At 37.2% G+C, this 23405-nt stretch overlaps 1 long non-coding RNA gene across 1 annotated transcript; it reads right to left on the bottom strand.

The window, feature by feature from the left end:
• Positions 1 to 8743: 8743 nt before the first annotated feature.
• Positions 8744 to 16616, bottom strand: LOC133073863 (uncharacterized). The gene is made up of 3 exons (XR_009697056.1): positions 16312 to 16616; positions 15082 to 15151; positions 8744 to 8866 (listed from the first exon to the last, which is right to left on the bottom strand). It is a non-coding gene; the product is annotated as an uncharacterized LOC133073863 (long non-coding RNA).
• Positions 16617 to 23405: the final 6789 nt, after the last annotated feature.

The raw sequence follows: 23405 nt of genomic DNA, 5'->3' as shown, positions 1-23405 counted from the left end.
GATTTATAAAAGAAGATCCCCAATTCCGTGACTTCTAAGTTGATTTGTGGGCCCTCAATGCTTGAATAATCTATCTATGCAGGAACTAAATCTGAATATGGAGGGAAAAAAATCCTAAACTGGGATTGTGACTTGACTATTAAGAAACCAGGTTATTTATAAAACTGAGGGAAAATAGCTGTTTGCAGCATACTAATACTACCAAGCATTTTATGCAAACCTCTAGCAGACTTTTTTTTAACCATCCAAGCGTTACCAATTGGCCTAAAATTTAAGCCTCTGCCTTAAAGTCTTTTTGCATCTGAGCCCACAGAAACTGACTGATATTATTAAATTAACATGTAGTTTTGAGGAAGGAGATTGTTTCTTTTAATTTAAAGTTTAATACATAGTTAATATAGAACATTTGAAATATACAGGGATCTTTGAAAAAATTCTAAGTCATTATTCTTCTATATGTAAGGAAAATGTTTGCATTTTAGTGATCATCTTCCTTTTCTTTTTAAATATATTTAAGATACAACCCTCAAGGACAAGGCTCACATCAATTAGAACTCCCACAGGGAAGCCTTCTCATACAGATCTTTCTAGGGCTTCCTTTTTATGTATTGACAGCCAAAAATATGTAGGAAAAAAGAACGCAAGGACATGTATCATATGTTAAAAGTATTTCTGACAGAGAAGGAGAGTAGAATTCATATTTTATTGTACACATTTTGCTTGAATTGTTTAAATGAGATGTGTTTGCAGATTTCTTGTAAGAGAAAACACTTAAAAAGAGTTAAGCAGTAATTTAAAATGAAGGTAAAAAAATGAGGTTAATATCATGCAAAAATGTAAAAGTATTACATAATCTATCTTAATTTTCTCTCTTTTTCACTACCAGAATACTCAAAACTTATTTTACATCCTATTGAGATAGTTAACTTATAATGAAACCTCATAGATTTGTTGTATTTTCTTTATATTTTTTAAAATTTATTTTTAATTGAATGATAATTGCTTTACAATACTGTGTTGCTTTCTGCCATACATCAGCATGAATCAGCCATAGTTATACATATGTCCACGCCCTCTTCAACCTCCCTGCCCCCACCCACTCCATCCTACACCTCTAGATTGTCACAGAGCACTAGTTTGAGTTTCCTGAGTCATAGAGCAAATTCCCACTGGCTATCTATTTTATGCTCCTCAGAAGAAAAGTTATGACCAACCTAGAGAGCATGTTAAAAAGCAGAGACATTACTTTGTCAACAAAGGTCCACCTAGTCAAAGCTGTTTTTCCCAGTAGTCATGTATAGATGTGAGAGTCGGACTATAAAGAAAGCTGAGTGCCAAAGAATTGATGCTTTTGAACTGTGGTGTTGCAGAAGACTCTTGAGAGTCCCTTGGACTGCAAGGAGATCCAACCAGTCCATCCTAAAGGAAATCAGTCCTGAATATTCATTGGAAGGACTGATGCTGAAGCTGAAACTCCAATACTTTGGCCACCTGATGCAAAGAGCTGACTCATTGGAAAAGACCCTGATGCTGGAAAAGATTGAGGGCAGGAGAAGAAGGGGACGAAAGAGGATGAGATGGTTGGATGGCATCACCGACTCAATGGACATGAGTTTGAGTAAACTCCAGGAGTTGGCAATGGACACGGAGGCCTGGTGTGCTGCAGTCCATGGGGTCGCAAACAGTCGGATGCGACTGAGCGACTGAACTGAACTGATCGATTTTACATATGGTAGTGGATATGTTTTCCTGCTACTCTCTCCATTTGCCCCACCCTCTCCTCCCTCCCACTATGTTCACACGTCTGTTCTCTATGTCTGTGTCTCTGTTGCTACCCTGCAAATAGGTTCATCAGTACCATCTTTCTAGATTCCATATATATGGGTTAATACATGATATTTGTTTTTCTCTTTCTAACTTACTCACTCTGTATAATAGGCTCTAGGTTCTTCCACTTCATTAGAATTGACTCAGATGTGTTCCCTTCTATGGCTGAGTAATATTCCATTGTATATATGTACCAAAGCTTCTTTCACCATTCATCTGTTGATGGACATTTAGGTTGCTTCCATGTCCTAGCTATTGTAAGTTGTGCTGCAGTGAACTCTGGGGCACATGTGTCTTTTTCAATTATGTTTTTATCAGGGTATATGCCCAGTAGTGGGATTGCTGGGTCATATGGTGGTTTTATTCCTAGTTTTTTTGAGGAATCTCCATACTGTCCTCCATAGTGGCTGTGTCAATTTACATTCCCACCAACAGTGCAAGAGGGTTCCCTTTTCTCCACACCCTCTCTAGCATTTATTGTTTGTAGATTTTTGAACAGTGTGAGGTGATATCTCATTGTAATTTTGATTTGCATTTCTCTAATAATGAGCAATGTTGAGCATCTTTTCATGTGTTTATTAGCCATCTGCATGTCTTCTTTGGAGAAATGTTTGTTTAGGTTTTCTGCCCACTTTTTGACTTGGGTTGTTTGTTTTCCTGGTAGTAAGTTGTATGAACTGCTTGTATATTTTGGAAATTGTTGCATTTTTTTGAAAAATGTAATCCTCTTTTCATTTCCTACTCAACTGTCACCTTTACATTAATTTTTGGTACTTCTTTGGTACTACTTACTTTGTTTTTTATTATAATTTACTTCAGTAGTTTTTTCAAGATTTTGTTTATTTGAGAAATAGATGGACTAATAGATTAATTAAATTATAAAACCAGAAAAAAAAATTCAACTTACCCTGGCTATGGAAAATCAAACCAACCAACTCATGTAATATTTAAGACTATGAAGAAAGTTGCTTAGAGTACCAAAGCCTTTTCCCCCCAAAGATGCCAACCCAAAAATTGAAATTATATTTCACCAACATCAGTAAGCCACATCCACAGGAACCTGTCCCACCTGCTCTTTCAGAATTTTTTTTCTCCTGCAAAGTTTCCCCATCCAGAAGCCCCCAGGAATTAAATGTCTCACCAGAGCTGAGAAGCCAGCAGCCATATAGAGATTTCCCTCCCTGCTCTGCCTCTCTTTAGAGATGTTCTTCCCTTTATCCCAAGGGCTAAATGAAGCTCCTCATCACTTCCCAGCACCAGCAGTTGAGCTGTTTTACTCCAGGAACTGCTTCCTTCGATGAGCATATTACATTCCTACTTCCATTTCCTCCAGGTACTCCTTCTTCTGTTTCTGCACTACTGTGGAACACCACCGTTCCTTTGGGTCCTCCAGCTTTCTTTGGTGAGAACACCACTTCCCCAGAAGTCCTTCTTTCTGCCCCTTCCCTCCCTCCCTCCCTGCCGCCCGCATCCCTTGCAGCCAGGCAGAGTTGCCACCTCCACCAGGTTGGCCATAAACCCCTTGTCCATTGGTTCAAGTCCTACTTACTCAGTGAATCCTATATTTAGTGATGCACCGTGTTCTGTGGTAAAGGCTGGAGAAGACCCCTCTCCCATTTGGGATGATAATCCCTTAAAGGAGTGCCAAAGAAATATGCTTGTGATCTCATGGCTGGAGCGGTTTATAGGAATACAGTATTTTCTCTTTTCGATTTCAGAGTGCCTCCTCTGGGAAATTAAGATATGAATAAGAATTGAGGGAAGGGAATGCAGCTGAAACAGGAGATAAATATTGTGCTCTGTGCAGACCTCTTAGTCTTGCCTGTTCCTCACTTATGTCCAAGAATTTGTTACTCATTTCATTAGTTGTCTGACACTCTGTTCCCTGAGACTTCATTTTCTTCTAGCAGAAGTCTCATTCTCTCATGCAATCAAGCCTCAGGGGAACTGCCCATTAATTTCTCAGATACACCTAAAACTGACAGAATCCAAAGGTGTACTCCATTAGGCTCAAGCCAAAAGCTCCATTAGAGACAAAAATAAATGTCTTGAATAAATAAGGAGCAATGCTATATCATTGAGTGGGAAATTAAATATTATTCACAGGATCAGTTTTTTTCTGAATTAAGTACTGACTTCAATACATCTATTAAGTGTTACCAGCTTGGGGAACACAAAATAAAGTCATAGTACTTTTAATATTTAAGTTAACATGATTCTGATCCTTATAATGCTCATCTTGAAAATTCATGATTAAAAACAAGTTTTTCAGCCTGAATCTAAGGCAGGTGTACCTCTGGAATTCTGGTAAGTCTGATTGTGCCTTGATTTCCTTCCCCATAAAAATTATTTGGCCAATAATAATAATTTAACCAGATTAATAGAGGGAAGATAGTCCCTTTATTCATAAACTCCTCATATGTTTGTCTTATAAACTGGTTAATGATTAAAGAAATGAATATTACATCATATATAATTATTAGTCATGTGATTATTGGCCAGTAAGATCAATATCATTATTAATAAAAATAAATAATTTATTTATTTCTATAAGTTGCTGCATTTAGTTAACACACATGGCATTGACTACATTTATATTTTAACCTTCTAGGAAGTCTCCTGAAAAAAATTATTTATCATATTATTGACATGATATTGTATTACTTTTAGGTGTATGGCATAATGATTTATGTATCCTGAAATTAAATTTAGTAAAATACCTTCCTTCTTGTATTTTATGGTATCTCTTAGTTGATCAGTTGATAATTAGCCACCAGCAAATGAAGATTGAAAACCCAACCCGTTTAGAAAGGGAAATGAGTCAATAGCAATCTAACTCTGGAAAGATCTTTAACAATCATCATATTCAAAAGTCAAAGAAGAAATAACATTTCAGTGAAATGAAATCTGCTTTAGCATAATTGGAAGCCTCAGGGTAAACCTTTATTTATGTATTTTACAATGAGTAGAATTTTAAAACATTACCAAGCTAATTTAAATGTTTTAAAATGCCAGGAGGGAAGGGATATAGTAGCCTTAAAAGTCCTTATGAATGGATGGTTGATCTTTTCTAATAATTTATTAGAAAATATGCTCAATTTTTCATGGTAAGAAAATGTCATTAAAAAGAAATATCAGCTGCTCAGTTTTATGTTTAAAAAAGAAGATGTCTAATTGACTGCTAAATAAAAGCATGCACAATCTTTTAAAAAATTATCAAAAGCATTGTCCTTGATGTTAGCCTGACATTTTTTCCCTTTGATTAGTAAAAAATAACATCATGGACTTATATAGCACTCTCCTTCAAAGGGACCAAAGAACCTGCTTTTTTAAAAAATGTTATTATCCCATTATCTTAACAAGGATGAAAGTACAAGGGGCTTGCTAATGAATAGAATTGCTATCTAAAACAAAAGTAACAAGTCCACCTGTGATCCACCCTTCCCAGTCATCTACACTGATGGTCCTCCACACCCAATTCAGTGTCTCTTAACAGGCCACAGTATAACATCAAATGCAGCCTCAAATGACTACTACCAGAAAGGCATTTGGGCCTGAAACTTTATCAACCATGACTCCAAAGAAACTCTTCTTAATCGGGAACAAGGGATTTCAAGGCGTATTGGTTCTGTCTTTCATCTTTTCTCTATTTATTCAACTAAAATCTATTGAGCCCCTAGTATATGTAAGCCTCTGTGGTAGGCACCAGAAAATTAATACTGAGTGAGATCCAGTAGGGCCCTGCTCTCATGAAGCTAACACTAGGTATTAACTAATTAATTACATATTTTTAAAGTAAAATTATGAAGAGTATTATGAATTAGAAATAGTGGGCATTATGAAAGCATAGTATGGGTAAATCTGGAGGACCACAGATGTCTTCCTTGAGGCAAAGACATTTGACCTGGACTCTGGCATAGCAGGAGGTAACTAGGTTAAAATAGAAGGAAGAGCATTCTAGCAAAGGCTACAGATTACTCCACTATCCTGTATTAGAAAGAAAAGCAATATTGATTATTGTGGTATTGAGCAAGACCAAGAACACAATGTCTGTAAGTTGGACCAGTGATCCCCAACCTTTTTGGCGCCAGGGACTGGTTTCACGAAAGACAATTTTCCCGTAGACTGGGTGGAGTTTGGAGATGATTACATTTGTTATGCTGCCACTGATCCGACAGGAGGCGAAGCTCACGCAGTAACGCAAGCCCGTGGGGAGTGGCTGTAAATACAGAGGAAGTTTCGCTTGCTTGCTCACCCACTGCTCACCTCCTGCGCAGCCCACTTCCTACCGAGCCGCAGACCAGTAATAGTCTGTGACCCGGGGACGGGGTTCCCCTGAGTTAGACAACAATAAAGTGTTTCATAAAAGGTAAAACCCTGAAAATAGGTTTGTGGTTACTTTTAGTAATTATGATTATTGTTGTTATTGTCTGATATTAGTGGAGAATCAGGGCTGTATTTTTCTCTCACTGCCCTTTAAGCAGTGAGTTAAATCACCCTTTTCTACCTCTTGGCAATGTCATGAACAGGTACAGTAATTGCTGAGAAAACTAGTTTAAAGCAAAATTTTCATACCAGGTCTAATTCAGTATTTACTCCTACAATAAAACCTCTACTCTCTTAAGCCTTGACTCCATCCTCTCAGGTCAGATCTGAGGCTTGAGAAAGTTTGCTGGTGTTTTATTCTTCCTCTTTTATGTGGTCTGGCACTGGCATTGCTGGGGTTTTTGGGGTGGAAGAAAGTTGGAAGATGAGAATAGCTGGTGGAGAGAGGTTAAAAGAAAAGGTCAAAATCTTGCTTGTCTAGCACTGTTATAACCCACCCATGTCCTCAGTTGTGGGAAGTTCTAAATGCAGACTCTTTCCTAGAGAAAATTTGAGGTTTGTCAGGAGAATCCCTCCACAGGATCTCTACAGGGCACCATCCCCTGACACACGTCATGACCTCTCCTGCTGACCTCTCATGACCCCTTCTGCACCCTTTCCCCTTCTCTCAGTGGTGAACCCACAGACTCTTTCAGCTAAGACCTTCACACTTCTGAAACCACCTCCTTCAATAGAATTCTGCCAAGATGGCTTACGTGGCTATTTTCAGTGGATTCACTTGACCCATAGAAATTTGCATTCAGGCTGCTGATACCAAAACTGCCTTCTTTGTTCCTCCTGCTCTCATGGTTAGCTCTAACCTACCTCAGACTCCAGCATTCCTCAGACCAAACGCAGGTGCTAGACTCTATACCTTTCCTGATGCTCTCAAGTTCAGCAAGAGTAACATAAGGCATAACAAAGCATTTATGCTGTTAAATAAATAGGCTGTTAAATCCAGCTGGGAAATAAGATTCAATTCTCTTCTCCTGAAAAAAAATGAAAGCCAGCACAAACAAACAACATTAACAACAAAAACAAATCTCTTTAGAAAGCCCCTGGTTTTAAGAGAGTAAAGACTATGACACAGAAAACTTTTCTCTTTTAAATTTCTCACATTTTATTACATAGTTTGTTTGAAGTAATGGATACAAAGTGATAGATAGACCTTTTAGCAAGCCCTCATGGAAATGTCAACTGTACCCTTCAGCTGAAATTCTGAAACAATGGGAAAAGGACCATTTTACACTCTGTTACAGAAATATCAGTTATTCTTATTTATCATTTTCTTTTTATCATCACTATATTTAGTGTTGTCACATTTATTGTTTAGGGAACACTAAGACACAAACATTGTAAAATTAAAATCTTTCCCACTGAAAACTTACATAGTGGACGCTCTCTAGAGAGCCCTTCAGAAGTGAAGGACTTATTACCCCAGCCTCTGGGAGCACTTCCAGCAGGGGACCCCTCAGTTGTCCACCTCCTTTAGAAATTGTACTGACTGAAGAATCACCTCATCCAAAGGTACGTCACCTTCCTCACCTGGAGAGTCCTCAACCAGTCACTGGTTAATACAGAGACACAAAACTTGGTCGTCTTCTCCCACTTGGAGGGACTTGAAAGAGATGCTTCGGCTTCAGAGGTCCTCATGGGTTGGCTGAGGCATTCTCCGTGATCACATTGTAGCCCAACTTCTTTTTCAATCCAGTCCTCCTGTGACTTCATTCCATCCACCCGGTAGATCCCAGGATCACTCCTAACACATCTTCTACACACTAATCTCCATCTCAAGATCTGTTTCTGAGGCCACCCAACCTGTGACAGATCATGATTAAATAAAAGATGTCCACTATTTCCACCTCTACTAAACATTCTGCCTGCAGGTCCTAGTCAATGCAAAAAGACAAAAAAGAAATGAAAGATACAAATACTGCAAAGGAGAAAATAAAGTTCTCATTATTTATAGACAACATAATTGTACATAGAAGATCCAAAATAACCTTCAAATAAAGTATTAGACTAAATAAAAAATTTTAGCAAGATTTTTGGATAGTATAATGTTTATATTTCCATCAAAATTTTCAAAGTTTTAAAAATATGCCATTTGCAAAAAATAAAAATAACCTAATAATAATCAATGATTTCAAGATAATCATTCAGTAAACCATAAAGTATTATTGACAATAATTAAAGAATACCTAAGTGAACAGAAGAGTAAATCACAATTATGAATTGGAAGACTTGATACAGAGATGTCAGTTTCTTTAAATTGTTACAGATTCAATGCAACATCAAATGTATCAATCAGTAATTGTCATAATAAAACTATGTAACAAGTCATCCCCAAACTCAGTGTCACTGGACAATAATTATTTATTTCCCTCTTGTGAATCTATGGATTAGTGCTTGATCTAGGTGAGATTCAGCTGGATCAAAGTTGGCTCCAGAAGAGGGTTGGACCAGGTCTGTTTCACATGTCTTTCATTGCTATGAATCAGTGTCTACCCAAGTTCTAATGTTTAATGGGGTAAAAGCAAAAGTCAAACCCAACTGTGCGTGCCTATTGAAGCGTCTTCTCATATCATGTCTATAAACATCTCATTGACCAAAACCTGTCAGATGGCCAGATCCAACATCAAAGGGCTGGGGAGTATTCTTCCTCCCATGAAGGCTGTGGAGGGAAAGGGGAGAATGAGTGCATATTTGCTAAGCAATAATTCTATTTACCACATTCATCAAGCTGAATACCTTTCAGTACTTTTCTATTTGTATACTGTAACAATAAAATTAAATTTTTTAATGTTTACATGGTTATTATATTGAACAGAAAGGTCTACAAAATATTTTAAGGTTTAACAAATAAATTAAAGTTTTTATTTAGTGAGCTTTCACTGAATTCTTACTTTATACCAGGGCTGGAGATAGTAAGCTAGCTGGGTGACTATCTCATAGAATAAAGAGGGTACTTTCCCTCAAGAATCTAACAATTAGAAATTGTTAGATTGAGAAAATAAAATTGTTAAATTGAGAAAAATAAATGTTCGGAGTAACAAGTCTGAGTGAGGAGAGAATTGTTTCCATCTGAATAAGGGAATACTTAAGAATATTTTACTTTATACATCCACAGAAAATATTTACAAATTTGAAATCTCACTACCTCATTGTTACATTTTCACATTAAAATTATTTTTAATGTGAATATGGCTATCTTCTGAAATTTTTATAACCAGAGTAAACATACTATTATATGTTTTGCTTTTTCATATCTCACTGATGAATAATTTTCCATTTATCAGGATATTCCATATTTTTGGAATCTTAAATGACAATATAACATCCACTATTATTTGTGGATCACTCAGTTATGTTTAAAATTCTTCAGACCTGATTTATTTCCAATTTTTCACTGTTGAACTTTTCCACATTCAAAAGTGTGTGTATGTGCGTGTACCCCAATGTTCATCACGGCACTGTTTACAATAAATAGCTAGGACATGGAAGCAACCTGGATGCCCATCAGCAGACGAATGGTTAAGAAAGCTGTGGTACATATACACAATGGAATATTATTCAGCTATGAAAAAGAATACATTTGAATCAGTTCCAATGAGGTAGATGAAGCTGGAGCCTATTATACAGAATGAAGTAAGTCAGAAAGAAAAACACCAATACAGTATACTAATGCATGTATATGGAATTTAGAAAGATGGTAACAATGACCCTATATGTGAGACAGCAAAAGAAACACAGATATAAAGAACAGACTTTTGGACTCGGTGGGAGAAAGCAGGGGTGGGATGATTTGAGAGAATAGCATTTAGACCTGTATATTACCATATGTGAAATAGATCACCAGTCCAGGTCCGATGCATGAAACAGGGCACTCAAAGCCGATGCCCTGGGACAACCCTGAGGGTTGGGATGGGGAGGGAGGTGGGAGGGGGGTTCAGGATGGGGACACATGTACACACATGGCTGATCCATGTCAGTGTATGGCAGAAACCACTGCAATATTGTAAGTAGCCTCCAATTAAAATTAATTAATTAATTTTTTAAAAAAGTGTGTGTGTGTGTGTATTCCCATTTTGGGTCATTTTCTCAGAGGGTATTTTTTTTAATGTTTTAAAATAGATTTAGATTTATAGGAAAATTGTGAAGATAGCTCAAAAATGTGATTTATCTCAAATGTGTACAAACCTTTGTTTGTGAAAGGGACCCTTGAGGGAGAGAACACTCTCCATATGGTGGGTTCTCCATCCTGGAATCTGTCACCTTCAGAGATCGATGAAATCGCTAGAGGTCTGAATAAACATCTCAAACTCTGATTTATTGCTGCACTTGAGGCTTGAATCTTCAAGCTTATCCAAATGAGTCTTTCCTGCATACATTTTATGTGATCATATTTGTTGGAATAAATAAAGTTGATGGAAAAAACATGACATGCCACTAGCATTCACTGAGAATCTGCCAAGTGTCAAGCACTGTATTAGACACCTTACCCAGGTTATATCATTAACACCAACAATAATGCTACAATAGAGATATTGGAAGGCCACTTTATTTATAAGGAAGAGAGTTCAAAATATGTGATTTGTAATAAGGGAGTCAGGGAATTCCTGAGTTGCTGAGCTGCAAATTATACTGCAGTTCCACTCCAAATGAAATAAAGCTTGAAATATTATAAATCAGGTCACAGTCAATAATTTTATTTCATAATTTCTTAAACATATCACTATACCTTGAACATAGTGACCTATGGTGGAGAGACAAAATATTGGACTCTACTATGGATCAGATTTGTTGAAAATCTACATTTATTTGTAGCCTAAATCTTCCAATAAAGTTAAAGGCACATAAAGTTTTTAACCAGAGGAGACATAATTTGCACACTTCCCATGTTTTGTTATTCTCAACAAAGACTGAACTGCTCATAAATATTTTATGAAATCTTCAGGCATTGTAGCAGAGATGAATCTTCATACATATTAGAACTTAACTAGAATAAAGCATTGTAATATTTGGGCTTTATGTTTACAAAAGTGATTCAATGATGTATCAACATTGAAATGGGCTTAAATATTCCTTGGGACAGCACGTAAGATCAGTAGGATAACTAAGGACCTGTGCTAGCAAGGAAGACAATATTTTGTTACTTTCATGTCTTTAAGGCCATGCTTGAAAAGTGAAAGTGTTAGTCACTTAATCGTGTCTGACTCTTTACAACCCCAGGACTGTAGCCCGCCAGGCTCCTCTGTCCATGGAGTTCTCCAGGCAAGGATACGGGAGTGTGTAGCCACTCACTCCTTCAAGGGATCTTCCCAACCCAGGGAATGAACGTGGGTCTCCAGAATTATGGGCAGATTCTTTACCATCTAAGCCACCAGGAAAATTCAAGTCCATGCTTGCTATTCCTAGATATCATATGTGGAAAACATCCATACATTTTTCTGGACAGTTTATTTTTTCAAAAGTACCAATTTATTTCTAAATCTGATAGACAGAGTGCCTGATGAACTATGTATGGAGGTTCATGACATTGTACAGGAGGCAGAGATCAAGACCATCCTCATGAAAAAGAAATGAGAAAAAGCACAGTGGCTGTCTGAGTGGGCCTTACAAATAGCTGTGAAAAGAACAGAAGCAAAAGCAAAGGAGAAAAGGAAAGATATACCCATTTGAATGTGGAGTTCCAGAAAATAGTAAGAAGAGAGAAGAAAGCCTTTCTCAGCGATCAATGCAAAGACATAGAGGAAAACAACAGAATGGGAAAGACTGGAGATCTCTTCAAGAAAATTAGAGATACCAAGGGAACATTTCATACAAAGATGCTTTCAATAAAGGACAGAAATGGTACAGATCTAACAGAAGCAGAAGATATTAAGAAGAGGTGGCAAGAATACACAGAAGAACTGTACAAAAAAGATCTTCACGACCCACATAACCACGATCGTGTGATCACTCACCTAGAGCCAGACATCCTGGAATGTGAAGTCAAGTGGGCCTTAGGAAGCATCACAACGAACAAAGCTAGTGGAAGTGATGGAATTCCAGTTGAGCTATTTCAAATCCTAAAAGATGATGCTGTGAAAGTGCTGCATTCAATATGTCAGCAAATTAAGAAAAGTCAGCAGTGGCCATAGGACTGGAAAAGGTCAGTTTTCATTCCAATCCCAAAGAAAGGCAATGCCAAAGAATGTTCAAACTACCGCACAATTGCATTCATCTCACACGCTAGCAAAGTAATGCTCAAAATTCTCCAAGCCAGGCTTCAGCAATACGTGAACCATGAACTTCCAGATGTTCAAGCTGGTTTTAGAAAAGGCAGAGGAATGAGAGATCAAATTGCTAACATCCCTGGATCATTGAAAAAGCGAGAGAGTTCCAGAAAAAATCTACTTCTGCTTTATTGAATAGGCCAAAGCCTTTGACTGTGTGGATCACAAAAAACTGTGGAAAATTCTTCAGGAGATGGGAATACCAGACCATCTGACTTGCCTCTTGAGAAACCTGTATGCAGGTCAGGAAGCAACAGTTAGAACTGGACATGGAACAACAGACTGGTTCCAAATAGGAAAAGGAGTATGTCAAGGCTGTATATTGTCACCCTGCTTATCTAACTTCTATGCAGAGTACATCATGAGAAACGCTGGGCTGGAGGAAACACAGGCTGGAATCAAGATTGCTGGGAGAAATATCAATAACCTCAGATATACAGATGACTCCACCCTTATGGCAGAAAGTGAAGAAGAACTAAAGAGCCTCTTGATGAAAATGAAAGAGGAGAGTGAAAAAGTTGGCTTAAAGCTCAACATTCAGAAAACTAAGGTCATGGCATCTGGTCCCATCACTTCATGGCACATAGATGGGGAAACAGTGGCATGCTTAATTTTTCTGGGCTCCAAAATCACTGCAGATGGTGACTGCAGCCATGGAATTAAAAGATGCTTACTCCTTGGAAGGAAAGTTATGACCAACCTAGACAGCATATTAAAAAGCAGAGACATTACTTTGTCAGCAAAGGTCCATCTAGTTAAGGCTATGGTTTTTCCAGGGGTCATGTATGGGTGTGAGAACTGGATTATAAAGAAAGCTGAGCACTGAAGAATTGATGCTTTTGAACTGTGGTGTTGGAGAAGACTCTTGAGAGTCCCTTGGACTGCAAGGAGATCCAACCAGTCCATCCTAAAGGAGATCAGTCCTGGGTGTTCACTGGAAGGACTGATGCTGAAGCTGAAACTCCAATACTTTGGCCACCTGATGCAAAGAACTGACTCATTTGAAAAGACCCTGATGCTGGGAAAAATTGAAGGCGGGAGGAGAAGGGGATGACAGAGGATGAGATGGCTGGATGGCATCACCGACTCTGTGGACATGAGTTTGGGTGAACTCTGGGAGTTGGTGATGGACAGGAAGGCCTGGCGTGCTGTGGTTCATGGGGTCACAAACAGTCAGACATGACTAAGCAACTGAACTGAACTGAACTGATTTTATTTCTAGTAGCATGTTGTTTAGTCTCCATAAAATCATTTTTTTCTCATTTCTTTTCCTGTGGTTAATTTCTAGTTTCATGCCATTGTGGTCAGAAAAGATGTTTGAGAGAATTCTATACTCTTAAATTCTTTGAGGCACCATTTATTTCTTAGCATTTATTTTGGTGGAGCCAAATATATCTCAGCCACTACAAACTTCAGTTAAGTAAATAGCAAACAAATATTTGCTATGATTTCAGAAAGAAAAATATTTTCACAATTGATTATGAAATCCTAGGCCTGTCTTTTTAGGAGACTGATCAGGTTTTTTTTTTTTTTTTTTAATCTATATATGGTTTTTTAAAATATACAAAGCACAGTAGCTAAAATTGGTCTGATGGGAGTATTCAGAACCACAAAGGACTTCTCCCCTTAGGTGCTAAACCCCAGAGTCAGGAAGTGTCCCAAGTATACTGTGAGAAACCATGAGCTTTGTGGTGTAGGTTGGGAAAATGTAAGAATAGGTTGCATAAGTGAGAAAATTCTGCTTAACGGAAGAGCAGGAGACTTCTGAGAGCAACGTTGCCATATGTTAATAACAGTTGCTGTGATCCTAGTACTCATATCTCTTTAAAAGTAGAGAGAGACATAAATGAAAATTATATTCCATTCTGGGTCCAGAGACTATAAAAGGGATATTGCTCCTGGATTAATTTAGAGATTAAAGCTTAATAAACTTCGCATATGTTTTGAGAAGATTCTACAGCCTGATTTTATCTTTTAAAATGTAAAAATATATTTTCATGTCAATAACTATAAATCTTTATTATCACTTGTATATGCTCCAAGTATTCTCTAGTGTGAGTGAAACACATCCATTGTTCCTTTACCTCTGGTTTGATAGACTCTTTCTCAATTTTCATTGCTGTAAACACAATGGCAACATAATAAATTAATGATATTATCCTGGACATCTATCTTCCTATTTCCTTGAAAAATTGATGAGTCAAAGATCGTGAATATTTTTAAACTTTTGGATATAAACTCCAAAGTGTCCTCCATGAAATTGTATAACAATTTATACCATCAACAGCAGCATATGGAGGTCTTATTTTCTTACATGGCATATTTCTGTGACATAAATTAATATGAAGATAAATACATAATTACTCAGGATTTTTATCTAAAATGAGAGTGAAGCATCACCATTCTCCCAATGTCCCATTCAAGCTGACATTGAGGAAACATAAATTGCTTGAGTGTGCTCAAATATGAATGGACTGTCTTAAATATATGCCACTCAAATTGCTTCTCAAGATGTATGCGGTTCCCAAGGCTCCATTGTTTACAGAATCTATTTGAATCTTCTTGTCAATACCCAGACAGTATTCACGACACCATGCAGTTCTGAACTTACCCTTGCGAGATGTCTTAGAAGTGTCTGTTCTCAGATGCAGCATCCCTTTCTCTTTTGATCTGCAGAATTCCTAAACCAATTTTGGCATGAAATGTGTCAGTGTGGTTGTGGATATCTGAACATTGTCATGGGAATTTTTGAAAACAAAGTTAAAGGGGCAGAAGGCATAGCACATTTTGCTAATATGTATTTTATGCAGAAGCTGGGCTTCATTTGCAACAGCAGTTGATATTCTGAAAATTAATTATGCCTGTATTTTCTTATTTTTACTATCCCTTATTTTAGAATTTTCTACAGATCTCCTTGGTAGCAAACAGGAGTATCCCTGAGCCTGTTTATTTTGGTAAGGTTTTCTTTAATAAAGAAAAAAAAAGTCATTTCAACTCTAGGATTTCCCCCGTTTGGATTTTCTGGTAGATTTCTGCCATTTGGGTGAGAGTTGAGACCTTTCCACAATGCAGGGAAAACAAAATAGAAACTGAAAATAAACTTTGCCAAAAGGTCAGGGCCCAATAACAGAGAGACGAGAATAACTAGGCAAGTGAAAAACAAATAAAAATACCCTACAATCTTACGTTAGTTCTTTGCATTTCCTTTCTTGGCAAATAAAGAAAACCACGTAGAAAAACACAGTATTGTGACCTTTAATAAATTAAGAAGTGAAATGTTCATGGCACAGAACACTCTGATCTCAAGGAGGGAAGAGAAAGTAACTACAGTAGGCATTTTTTTGTCTTTGCCATGTAAGGCAAAGCAAGGTGCAAAAAGACAAACCCTAATCCTCAAAGTCTGAGCTTTTTCTCTTAGAAATTCCAAATGATTTGCAGTTAATTTTATCTGTCTTAAACCTTTCCACAAAGGAAACACACAGATCTCTAGGCAATTTCATGCTCACTATAGAGATGAGGAAGCTGAAACACTATTAAAAACACAATCAATCAGGGGCAGAGTTGATCACAGCACCCTGCTTTTATTTTCTCCTCCATGGGTCTCTGATAATTTGGCATTGGGAGTTTATCCTCTTTACTGAGAAAAGGAAGAAAAGGGGGCCTATAGGTATATTTGCACCCACCTGCATCTTCAATTTAAATCAAAGCATCATATCATAGGGCATGATTCAATATATTTTCTTAATTAGAATTTTTTTTTCTATTTTTCTCTTTCTTTTGTTTGTATAAATCCTTGTGTTTTTCTCTCCACCCCAATTTTTTAAAGAATTAAAGAACTTACCTTAGGTGTAAAAGCAAGAACATATGAATTAAGATTACCTAGATAATATAATTTTGTTGTTGTTCAGTCGCTAAGTTGTCTCCAACTTTTGTGATCCTATGAAATGCGGCACACAGGCTTCCCTGTCCTTCACTATCTCCTGAAGTTTGCTCAAATTGATGTCCATTGAGTCAGTGATGCTATCTAATCATCTCATCCTCTGCCTCCCCTTTCTCCTTTTGCCTTCAATCTTTCCCAGCATCAAAATCTTTTCTAATGAGTTGGCTCTTTGCATCAGGTAGCCAAAGTATTAGAGCTTCAGCATCAGTTCTTCTAAAGAATATTCAGAGTTGATTTCCTTTAGGATTGATTGGTTCAATCTCCTTGCTGTCCAAGGGACTCTCAAGAGTCTTCTCCAGCACCACAATTCAGAAGCATCAGTTTTTCGGTGCTCAGCCTTCTTTGGAAGTTATTATTCATAGTCTCCAGAACCCTACATAATTGTCCCCTGACTCATTTTCTGAAATCCTCCACTCCTACTCTTCTTCTTTTTTTGCTTCATACAAATTTCTGAGCCTTCAACCCTCCACACTCATTCCTTAAAGACTTCAGGCTTTGCTTTTAGACATCCTGTTCTGTCTCCCTGGGCTTTCCTGGTGGCACAGTGGTAAAGAATCTGCCTCCTAATGCAGGAGACTCTGGAGACCTGGGTTTGATCCCTGGGTCGGGAAGATCCCCTGGAGTAGGAAATGGCAACCACTCCAGTACACTTGCCTGGAAAATTCCATGGAGAGAGGAGCCTGGTGGGCTACAGTCTGTGGGGTCGCAAAGAGTCAGACACAGCTGAGCACACAGGCATGCACATGTTCTGTCTGTCCAGAGGACTACGTTCCGATTGTGCTCGTGACTCTCTCATGGCATTTAGATTTGCGCTCAAACCTTCCTTCTGCAGAAAAGTTTTCTCTTTCATCCTCTATCCTCTGAAAAAATATAATTTTCAGAAAGTAAAAATCGAGATTCTCATACTAATCCTGAAATAGTGTTAAATGTTTAACCTACTAATAAGAAAATAGTAAAGAAGATAAAGGGCTTCTCTTGTGGCTCAAATGGTAAAGAATCTGTTTACAATGCAGGAGACCTGGTCAGGATGGTCCCCCGGAGAAAAGAACGGCTACCCACCCCAGTATTCTTGCCTGGAGAATTGGACGGAGGATCCTGGTGGGCTACAGTCCGTGGGGTCACAAAGAGTCAGACACGACTAACACAGTCACAGTGAATAGCACTTTCACTTCAAACAAAGTAAGGCTTTTTCTAAGGAGAATTTGTAGAATAAATGCTTATATATCATTCAGAAAAGGCATACTGGAATGAATGTCCTATGTTAGACACAAAAATAATTATATCCTATAGGGCAATGAAACCATGAAATTAAGGGCTTTCCTGGCAGCTCAGACGGTAAAAAGAATCTGTCTTCAATGCAGGAGACTCAGATTTGCTCCTTGGGTCGGGAAGATCCCTGGAGAGAACCATGGCAAACCACTCCAGTATTCTTGCCAGGAGAATTCTATGGACAGACCACGGGGTCACAAAGAGTTGGACACAACTATGCAACTAACACTTTCACATTCTCTGCCTGATAGAACTCATGGGTATTTCAATTGAACAGTTATATTCATGTTAATATATAACTTTGCAGAGTCTGGACCCTAATCACTAGTAAATTCTAAGTCAAAGATCTATTCTTTCTTATCCTTGTAACTTGAGCCCTCAAAACAATGCTGAACATAAAGTAGTTGCTCAGTAAACATTTGGGGAAGGGTGATAGGGTGACCAGCAATATTTTAGTGAAAGTAGCTAATGCGTATCAATTAGAAAGCAGAGGAAAAATGAAAATCTGATTGAAATGTGAAAATGTGAACAAATAAAGTAGAAAAACAGAAGGTGAGATACAGTAATGCTGAGTAACATACATACTATGTGTTTTCAGAAGCACTGTCAAGATGATAACATCCACAGGAAAATATTATAATTTCCAACTATTAAAAGTTGACAAAGATGCCAGAAATATTTATGGCTAAATTTGATACTAAGGAATCTCTGTAAAGACTGCACCCTTATTAAATAGCTTTTAGGGAGAAATATAAGCTATGTTTTTTTTAATGTTTTTGTTACAGAATTTGTATTAGGATTCATGTTTAAGAGGTAGTTGAAGGTAAAATTATGAATGGACACTTGAAATTTACTTAACACAAAAACCACTTAAGTACCTACTTTGTTCAAGGCAGACTATATCTCATCGTAGTTTATGACCTCTGGCTTTTGTTTTTCATGAAAATCCCTTTCTCCTGATCTGATGAGTGGTAGATAGCCCTCAGTCATTTACTGAAAAGGCATGGCATTTGCCTGTGGTGGAACAAGGAAGGAGTCAGCACTCCCTTTCTGCTTTATTTTTTTGCCTGAGGCTTATTAACTCACTAGTATATGGAAGATACAATAGAAATTCCCCAGAACATTGAAAATTTATACTCTCTCTCCTGGTGAAATGATGACATTTTTCCCAGTAGTGCTTCCCTCTTATTGTGTTCTCTGCATTTGGCTCTTATCATCCCCAAAATTAACTCATAGATATCTGAAAATAGACTTGGAAAAAGTGAGGGTAGATTTTGTAAGACGTATTATTCTTTAAGGAATTTTGCAGCCTTTCCCCCAAAACAGAAGTAAACAAAGAAGGAAGGAAATGTTAGACTGATAAGCCTGTTTAGAAAGCAAATACTTTTTATCCCATTCAAAATTCTTAACAATTTAACATTTTCTGTGTGTGTATATAGAAATAAACAAGCAGCTTGATACTATTATTTATTCAAGTCCTGCTTAGTTTTATAAACTTAAAAGCTAGTTTAAACTTAAACATTATTTAACTCATCTGGAATTGTGTGGTTGGCATCGGGTTTGTAGGAAGAATTCAAACACAATATAAAACTGCTGCAATAGAAGAATTTGCATTTCTTTTCTTGTAATCATGATAAATATTTTTTCTAATTAGGGGAACAGTTAGTCAATATTAAGCTTTTCAACTGAACTTTCATTTCCAATAAAAGTAAAACACAGAAATTCCCAAGCCCTCTAGTTATTATTTGTTTTATGCTGCATAATCATTGACATGGCATTTCTGTGAATAATGGTTAGTTTATTTTTAAGAAGTTGAAAAGCTTTTTATAGAATCTCACAAACAATCCTCAACAAATTTTAAAAAAAAAGGCAAGTTGAAGATAAGTTGTACCAATGTGATTTTTGTGTAAAGTTTGAAGACATACAAAAGTAAACATTACTTTAAGGGATATTGCATAAGTCATGAAATTATTAAGAAAAACAAATGTCACCACAAATTTCAGGATAATTGATATCTCTATGAGGAAGGGAGGGCTATGAAATCATGGAAAGCAAACAGGAAGCTTCAAATATATTGAAAATGTTCTAGTTCTTAAGCTGGTTGGTGGGAATGGATATTATGTATATTATGCTTTATATTATATATGTATGATAAATATTCATAGCTTTTAAAAATGCCTTGTATTTCTCTTTCCAGTGTCTTATTTCTGTTATTATGGTACACTAATAATCTTAAATTTCTTTATGTATAAAATGTTAATTCCATACAGGATGTTTTTTCAATTGATGGACTAGTATCCAAAAAAAAATTCAGTCTATGCCCTGTAGCTACAAGCAAAATAGAAGCAGAAAACCTCAGCAGGTGTGAAAGGCTGAATGTACAGCATAACCTGAGGGCATCGATGGGATTCATGTAGGTAGCCTGGAGTCTCAGGCAGCTGTGCAGAAATAGATAAAAACATCTGAACCCACCCCATATAAAGCTGGCACTTTGGTAGTACTATGTGTATAAAAACAAGATGATCTAAATGAAAACCATTTTAGCAAAGTAGACTAAAAAGAAAACTCTAATTTCTGTGTTGTAGTTAACAGGAAAAATATCCATAGGATTTAGCAAGGACAGAGCAGCCCACATAGGTCTAGGATCACATGTCTAGGTGGTCCCAAAATCTTCCAAGAAGTATCTTATTAAATAGCAGTCGATGATGTGGTATCCTCGGCACTCTAGCAGAAGTAAATACCGATTTTTTTCTCCACCCAGTCCTCATAGAATTCCTTCATAAAATTGTAAAAAATTAAGAATTGATAATTACCAGCAAACATACATAAGGAAATAGGAGTTAAGAGCCAAAACAAAAAAAAAAAAAAAAGAGCCAAAACAAGCAACGAAACCAAAGACTTCAAATGCTGAAATCATTAGATACTAAATAAAAAAGTAAATATATGTTTACAGTGTTAAAAGACATAAAAGGCCAAATAAAAAAGACAAGTTAGGAGAAAGAGAATATCAAAAGTGACCAAGTGTGTTTGAAAAAATAGAACTTTTAGAAATAAATATATAATAATTGAAATAACATAGAGGGATAAAACAGAAAATTAGGCCAAATTAACAAGAAAATTAATAAAATGGAAAGTAGACCTAATGACATACTGTGATAGGTGCCATGAGGGAAAAAAACAGCAGAGCAGCGCAAGAAGGATCAAGAGGACGGCTGGAGGGAAGGTCTGAGTGCTATTTTAAGAGCAATCAGAGTAAGTGTCACTCAGAAAGAGGCAAGGGAGACAGCCAGATGGATATGGGGGCAACTGTTCCAAGAAGAAGGAACAGCCATTATTTAACAGCAGAGCCGCATCAATGCAGTTATCGTGCATAGAACTGACTGAATGCTGGGGATAGAACAAGGATCCTTTAAGCTCCCAGAAAGAGAAAAAAAATACTGTCACAAAGTATATGGATTCATAATGACTTCAGAGTTCTCAATAGCAGGATTTTGAAGCTAGAGAATTCTAAGTGAGCCTTTCAAACGTCAAAAGGAAAATTTTACATCATTCTACCTAGCCAAACGCTTCCGATCAGTGTAGAAACATTTTCAGACATGCACATCTCAAAAATTAGGTAAATGTGTTCGCTTTCTACCTCCCTACCAAAAATCTTTGGTAGACTACCATGTAGTCTATCAAAAGAAGGAAATAAACCAAGAAAGAGGAAGTTCTAGTATAAAAAATAGGTGATCCAACAGAGGCGCATGATGAGGGGAATCCCTCGGATGGTGCAGAAGATTCCCAGATGGCAGCTGTGCCCCAGATCGAGAGAGCCCCCGGTGTGGTTGGGGTGGACCCGATGGCTTGGAGAGGGACTTCTGAGAGAAGAGCAGACACACCTGGCATCTTAAGAAGAGATCTAGAAAGCTGGCAAAAGGTTGAAACTAGATTATGAAACACAAAGCAAGAAGACACATTAGTCCTCGGCAAACAGCAAGCTGGGCAGAAAAGACAGTTAGTCATGGTTCCCCACTGCCTCAGCCATGAATGGGGCTCCCAAATGATGCAAACACAGCTGTGGGCTGGGAAATAATGCTTGAGGGCTGAGGGAGGACAAAGCAAGAACTAGATGTGAAGAGATCATGTCTGAGCCTGAAAAGTCAAGAAGTAGCAGCAAAACTGCGTTATTCAAAGTTATAATGACCAAATCTCCAAAGTGAATGACCTAAAAGAGGTAAAAATGCATAGAGAAGATGAAAGTTGTGGAGACACTGGAGCAGAGGGAGGAATACTGCTTCTTTTCTTAAACATAAAGTATGATAGTGCTTTTAATAAAACATGAGAGTTGCATATGTAAGTGTAGATTTCCTAGTAGACACATTTTTTTTTAAAAGTAGAAAAAGAAAGTACAATTAAGTTCAACAATATATTTGATTTAACCCAATGTATCCAAAATATTTCAACCAGCAATCATCACAGAAAATTTATTAACGATCTACTTGGCTCCTTTTTTCCATAGTAAGTCTGAAATCCACGGTGTACTTTATCCTTGCAGCCAGTGTGAATTAGGACTGGCCACATTTCAATGCCAGTCAAAGCTAGAGCCACCTTATATGACAGTAAAACTCTGAATTAGATGAATGGTTTTGAAAAAAAATTTTTAAGTTGTAAAGGAGCACACATGTAGACATCTCTCTACTTATTTTGTGAATGTAGAAATGCACTAATGCCCTCAAAACAGGGGACCAAATGATTGAAAATACTAGGGAAAATGGAAGTTCCTTAAGAAAACCGTGAAAAAGCAAAATTGCGGATTTTTCATTGGCCATCAGGGCATGGGATCTCATCACTCCTATAAACTATTCTCTGTAAGTTTTATGTTTTTTTTTTTACCACCTATTCCCTTTCCCTTGTAGGTGAATAGATGTAGATAAGTAACTTGATCAAATGTGTTAAGTTAATAAAGCAGCAAAGCTAGACTCAAATTCAGGCACTCTGACACCACTGACCGCAATCTTCACCACAGCACCCCTCATGGCAATTCCATCTGAATGCATGGGTGCAGTTTAGTTTGTTGAACATGAGGTCTAAATAAGTACTGATATATTACACACTTTGATCTGAATGTAAACTAACATAACAGTGACAAGATCAAGAGTGTTTCTACTTCTTATTCTTAGTGAAGAAATTCAGGGTAAATATCCCTATTTTAACTATTTGAAATAATTTGTGACTTTGATAAAGTAATTTGGTTTTTAACTATACAGTCATTAAAATATTTTGGAATAGAAAAATTGTGTTTCTCAACAAACTGTCAATGTCTTTCAAGAATTATGCAGTTAGAATTTTTACAACAAATGAATTCAATATAGCAAATCAATTCAACTGTATTGACTTTCTCCTATTGTATAATAAATTACCCAGAAATGTCATCGTTTAAAACAACAAACATTTGTTATCTCACAAATTTTTGTGTGGTGGTCAGGAATCAAGAGGCAGCTTGGTTGGGTGCCATCAAGGTATTGGCCAGGGCTGAGGTCATTTCAGAGCTCCATCAGGGAGGCTTTGCTTGCCAACCCACTCATGTGACTGTTGGCCAAAGGCATCAGTTCTTTGCTTCCTGGGCCTCTCTATTGGGCTACTCACAACATATAACTTGCTTCCCCAGAATGAGGACTTTGAGGGGGTGGGACTGGAAGCAAGATAAGTCAGTCTTTCCATACGCTGATCTCAGAAGTGACACC

Source organism: Dama dama, chromosome 19 (assembly GCF_033118175.1).
Source record: "Dama dama isolate Ldn47 chromosome 19, ASM3311817v1, whole genome shotgun sequence".
Taxonomy (NCBI): Eukaryota; Metazoa; Chordata; class Mammalia; order Artiodactyla; family Cervidae; genus Dama; species Dama dama.
The sequence above is the reverse complement of the archived record's forward strand: the minus strand, read 5'-3'. Positions and strand labels throughout refer to the sequence as shown.